This window comes from Magnolia sinica, chromosome 18 (assembly GCF_029962835.1).
Source record: "Magnolia sinica isolate HGM2019 chromosome 18, MsV1, whole genome shotgun sequence".
NCBI classification, from domain to species: domain Eukaryota; kingdom Viridiplantae; phylum Streptophyta; class Magnoliopsida; order Magnoliales; family Magnoliaceae; genus Magnolia; species Magnolia sinica.
Window position 1 is genome coordinate 47,972,201 of NC_080590.1, and position 6,000 is coordinate 47,978,200.

General features: G+C 39.2%; 1 protein-coding gene across 1 annotated transcript in view; it reads right to left on the reverse strand.

Moving 5' to 3' along the window:
* The window catches only part of LOC131233983 (protein IQ-DOMAIN 5), a 37,416-nt gene extending 32,111 nt beyond the window's left edge, over nt 1-5,305 (reverse strand). The window contains exon 1 of the mRNA XM_058230913.1: nt 5,150-5,305. The gene's annotated coding sequence lies outside the window, so the exon portion shown is untranslated. The remainder of the gene's footprint in view (nt 1-5,149) is intronic.
* Nucleotides 5,306-6,000: the final 695 nt, after the last annotated feature.

A 6,000-nucleotide genomic window follows, 5' to 3' on the forward strand; every position in this document is an offset into this window, starting at 1 on the left:
GATCCAAGTCGTCAAATCCACCCAACAACTCAACCAGCTTGTCAGACAAAATCAAATACATGCTGGAAAAAAGAAAAGACCCCAAAATCAAGGTATTACATCACAGCACTGGCAGGGCCAATACTATACTTCAGCCGACATGGGCTTTGTAATGGCCGAAACATTTTTTCCTTAGGGAAACGAATCTCAAAAATAATTGGTAAAATGCTAAGACATGTGAAAATCCCAAATATGCAAGTCTTTCTTTTGATCTTGGCAACGCATTGGATGGGTAACGGGCCATTCAAGAATGTTGTTTGTTGGGCAGTGTCAACTTGACCTGCTGAAAGTCGACCAAATAGGCCCTAATCAAATGCAAGTCAAGCATGATTTAGTGGATTAGGGCACAATACATATAAAAAAACATTTTATATCTTCTTTTTTTTTTTTGGAAAGGTAATAACAAAATGAAGCTAGAAAAATGAGAAAAAAGAAAAAGAAAAATAAAAGAAAGTGATAGTTTACCCCTTCCATTATTTTCCAAAATGGTCCACTCTGCTTCGGTCCATTAATCCTAGCTTGAACTGTGTTTTGATCCTTAAAATAGTCCTACATCTAGTTTAAACTTAGTTTCTAAGCTTCCTTCATGGATAAAACGAATCAAGATACGGAAAAACAAGAGAAAATTTTAACATAAAATTTTCAAAATGAGCCCTTTGTGGTCATATTGGCCTGTAACGGCATATCAGCCCTATATCACATAATGGGGATGCTCATTTCATTTATGTAACAGCCTTTATAGGGGTGCAACTTGGGCCAGGTCAACCGGAACCCAATTGGCCCAACCTGAACTTTTGGTCATCTTGGGTTAAGGGCCTAAGGCCTTGGGCAACCCAACCCAAACCCAGCCTTATGTTTAGCACACATATGCATGAGTTATGACCAATATACATGACATTATATCATAAAATCATGGCCAATCTTTGAAAATAGGGCTCATGTAAGTTTGATTGGCATGATCAACAGACCACCATTATTATTATTATTATTTTCCATAGCACGTTCACATTGCACGGTACTTGATGAATGACATGAAAATCTAACATGTGTGTTTTATGTTGGGATTTGTCATCCATGCTCCACATCCGCACATTAGAAGCTGGTCATTGAATATCCATGACCCACGAGTCATGACTATTAGGAAGGCTGGAATCATCTACAACCTGTTTTAAACAATTCACACAACACCCAAGCTCTTTGACCACCATGTTGAATGTGTGACATCCGTTCTGTCCATCTCTTTAATTTTATTTGTTTATAAGTGATGTCTATAGACTTTATTCTACTAGTGTTATTTCAGCCATTACATGTATCACTTAAATGATGTTATGTGATGATTAGATGCTTCATTTGCATGTTAGCTTACTAGCAGTAAGTATTAATCTGACCCAACCTAAAATTTGATAGGGTTGAATACCTTGGGTTGGGTTGGCTTGGGTTGGCTTGGGTTGGGCTGGCCTTGGGCAGACTCCTTATGAGGTTGGGTTGGGCTTGGGTTGACCCTCAACCCAACCCAAGCCACCCAAACTGCACCCCCACACCTTGACAGCCACAACACAGCTGTTTTTTTAATACCATGCTCACAACATGATGCACCTAAAAAGTAGCTTAATCAATGGGGATCATAGAGTCATAGAGTCAAGGCTATGTACTTCAAGGTTCACAATATAATTGATATCATATCATACAACGGTTATGCCATAAGACCCATATTCTTACAAATAATGAAAAATACAAATACACTGGACTGATCAGAGATGTATCGCTAGTCATCTGCTAGAACCACTCATGCTTAGAATGCTGCTGTTGCTTCAGAATTTCAGAATAGCCACCCAATTCAGACCCACGCAAACGAATTTGGAATGTTGACATGTCCATGCAATAAAGATTATGTGAAAACATAAGCCTGCATTGATCTGACATGTCAACATGATGATGTTCTCAAAAATGGAGTCCTTGCTACATTTCAAGATACCATAATAACAAGAATCAGGATGACAACTCAGAGACACAGATCTGATTCCAACATGATGGCACTAGCAACACAACGACAAATGAGGTAAATGCACTATATCCCCCAATGATTCATTCGATTTGAATGTTTACAAGTTTTAAGTAGATCCCACTGAGCTGAAAATGTGGGCAGAATGTTCCCCTTTACTTGGCTTGCTTTTGACACATTAGAAATTTTGATAAAAGATCAACAAATTAAAAGGCTTGCTTTGCTTGGCCTGTGAGATTTCATTTTCATCCTTATCATTGGCACATTGTCGTGATGAATGGATCACACAATATGAGTCACAAAGATCTTCTTCTTCAACATCTCCAGCTTGATTTGAATTTTTCATTCTCATTAGTGAACGGTCACTCAGTCAGATGATATGTGTCCCAATTCTTTGTGCTTGAAGCAATTGAATGTGCAGGATAACATTGTTTTTGCTCAAATGACTAGGTCCAGTGACCCTCATTCCTCTTATCACTTGAAAGCATGGTAGTGTAGACACTGTTTAGAGTGATATTTAAAAAGTAAAAACAATAGGCACTATATTCATTTATAGCACATACTATATAGCCCTATGACACAATATCGTCAAGGAACATGTCACTGCTATAATAATCACCCCCACAGTCATAGCAACGGGATACTCAAACAGGCGCCATGGTGAACCTTTATCATATTCCTCAACTAATTCATCATATCAGGTTCCCACCAAGAACAACAGTAATGAGTAGGAGCAAGAGAATATGAACAAAAGCAGCTAAGAACTACAGCATCTCAAAGCTAGAGCAGCACCATAAGAGAATACCAACTATGTGATTCTGATTCACAACATGTGCCAAATTTAAAGGGCAAAGATCAATGTGCGCACGCACGGACACAAACACATCACACGAGAGCACATCAAATTCTAAGGACAAAAATCAACATGTGTGCACACACATGCGCACAAACACACAATGTGATCACAGTATAAATTTATCACTATACATTCCTGTAATGAAACACACATACACAGTGTTGTATCACAATATAAATTTATTGTATACATGCCCGAAACAAAATGACACAACCACACACACACACTCTATCTCTCTCAAGGTTCAAAACATCATTTGAATGCATTGTATTGCAATACTTGGATGATTATGATGACGGTGATGGCATTGCAATATAAATTATTGCGACACATAGCTGAAACAAAACGCCGCACACCAATATTATGTATCTAGGGACAATATTGAATTTCATTGCAATTTTTGGGGGGAATGTATCGAGGATACACTACGACATTATGCGTTTCAATCGGAATACATCAATGATACAAACAATACTTTCAGATGAAACGCCATATCATGATATATTCCCGATACATTATGATACATTCTGATATTTTGAACCTTGCATATGTTATGTAGTCTCTTTGGTCCCTTTGTTCTTAGAAGTGGGGCCCACATTCTGGTGATCCAGATCTTTGATCCGATGGGCCCCCAGAAAATTCCAAGCTTTCAACATTTGAAAGGAAAAAAGAAGAAGAAGAGGGAGAAGAAGAAGAATCTAACGTTAGATAGCTGGGATCTTCTAATCTGGGAGATTTCGGACATGGCCATCCATGGTTGGACCAACCAGAGTCCCAGGGTGGATCACCAATTCATGGGCCCTGCTTTAGAAAGTACAGGAAGAACACATGTCCTCAAGCCAAGAAGCATACCATCCCTATGACCTAATGGGCAATGGCGCAATGCTAAACACGTACTACATTTAAAAGAGAAACAATTTCGTTTATCAAGGTTTCTTTCCAAAATCCTACAAGGAAACAAGCCCAAGGGGGTGACAAAAAGAATTCACTGTTTCCACCTACAGTTATTATTTCCCTTTCATGACTTTCTCAATGGGAAGCAGACAGCGATTATCCTTGGCTCCCTGGATAAAAACAAATACAAAGAAGAGGTCCAAGATTCCTAGTGCCGGCCATCTGGACAAAAAACAGCAAATAATTATTGAAAAAAAAAAAAAAGCCCAAAGAGTATGCAATTGGTAGCCATTGTCAAATTCAGTTACTTCCTTGGATTCAAAATAAGGAATTATATGCTTGTCAAACCGACAACCTTGGTTTTCTATTTCTGCAATGGGACACAAAGTTCAGCAACTAAGACCGTTAACCCAACTGTGCTCCAAAAATCCACTCGACAGGACAACCCTAACCCATGAATTGGCATCCCACAGCTAAATGGTCCAGGAAAGAAATTCAACAACAGTTCACATTCAACTGAAGATGAAGCAAGGAATGGATGGCTAAGATCTTCCAATAAAAGAAAATCTAGACGCTATATTGGAAACACCCCAAACCACCAATTGAACCAATTATCCAAGAAGAAGAAAAAAGTCACCGTCAAATTCAGTTACTTCCAGCGATCCAAAATAAGGATGTACATGCTCCTCAACCAGACAAAATTCCAACTTCAGTCCGTGCAATGGAACACAAAGTTCAGTGATCCAGACCGTTGATCTAATTGGCCCCAACGTAGATAGACGGTGGTCCAAAAATCCCCTCGGGACAACCCTAACCCATGAATTGGCATCCTCCAGCTGAACGGTAAGGAAATAAATACAGCAACAACTCGCATTCGACTGAGAATGAAGCGGCAAGAAATGGATAGCTCAGATCTTCCAATAAAAGAAAATCATGAGGCCTGTTTGGAAGCACCCCGAATCACAAATTGAGCCGATTATCCATAAAAACAAAAACCACATTTCGAACCACGAGACAGATTCAAAGTATCCGAATTGCTATTCGGCCAAAGCGAATTCCACCCAAACCCTAACCATCGACAAAATGCCGCTGTTTGGCAAAAACAAAAACAAAAACAAAAGATTTCACCGAAAAATCAACAAAAAAGAAAGAAAGAAAAAGAAATTCCCTAAAAATCCAAACCCAAATCAAAAGAAAAATTCGAATTTCAGCATCTTTACTGTAGTAGATCCGGAAAATATGATATCGAAGAGATGAGAAAATAGAAGATTTAAATTATAAATAAATATTTTTAAAAAAAAATAGAAAAGGGAACTGCATTATAAAATAGAAGGGAAGAAATGAAATCCCAAACTCACATGAAACAGTGAAAAAGAATCCATACAAAGGAGAGCAGCAGCAGCAGCAGTGAGAGAGAAAATAGAGGGCGAACAGTAATAAACGGCAAAAGCAAGCCCTTTTTACTTTCCTTCTTTATCAGTCCTCTCTCTCTCTCTCTTTCATCTGTCCGTTTGAGAGAGATCCTGGTTTTTGACGATATTTGACCGGCCACTTCACTCCAGCAGCGCGAGCGTACGTCGAGCTAGGTACCTCGCGCACAGAGAGAGACCTGGATTGGACTTTCATGAGATCCACTCCGTCCATCAGATACCATGGCTCATTTTCATCGGAAAAACCAAAAATAATTTCCATCCAAAACTTAAATAGGCCACAGTGTAGGAAAACGTTGGGATGCGGTGCCACCATTAGTTTTGTACAGGGCCCGACGTGGTGTTTATATGCCATCCAATCCATTCATCTGATGTGGCTCGTCATGACGAACGGATTTATTAAAAATTTGCAGTATTTAAAGACTTATGTGGACCATACCATATGTTTAGTTGTTTTAGATTAATTAAATGGGGTAGCCGATCTGAGTGTTGAATCATTCTTAATTTTGGAATAAACACCAAAATAACTGTTTATGTACCTGATGGACGGTGTGGATTTTAGCATGTTAAGTTGCTTTTCCCCGAATTACAGAAAGTGACCCCTGCATGTACGTACGCGTGGTGCGTGCGTGTTTTCACTTTCGTTCCTCCTCTCTCTTAAATTAAGTGGATCAAAAGAAATTCGCGCGGTAGAAACTGAAGATGTTAATAGCAGCATACGTTTGGGAGCGGATTAGGTGCGGCCAGGCGAAACCCAAGAAGGCGCGGTCCTTGTCGTG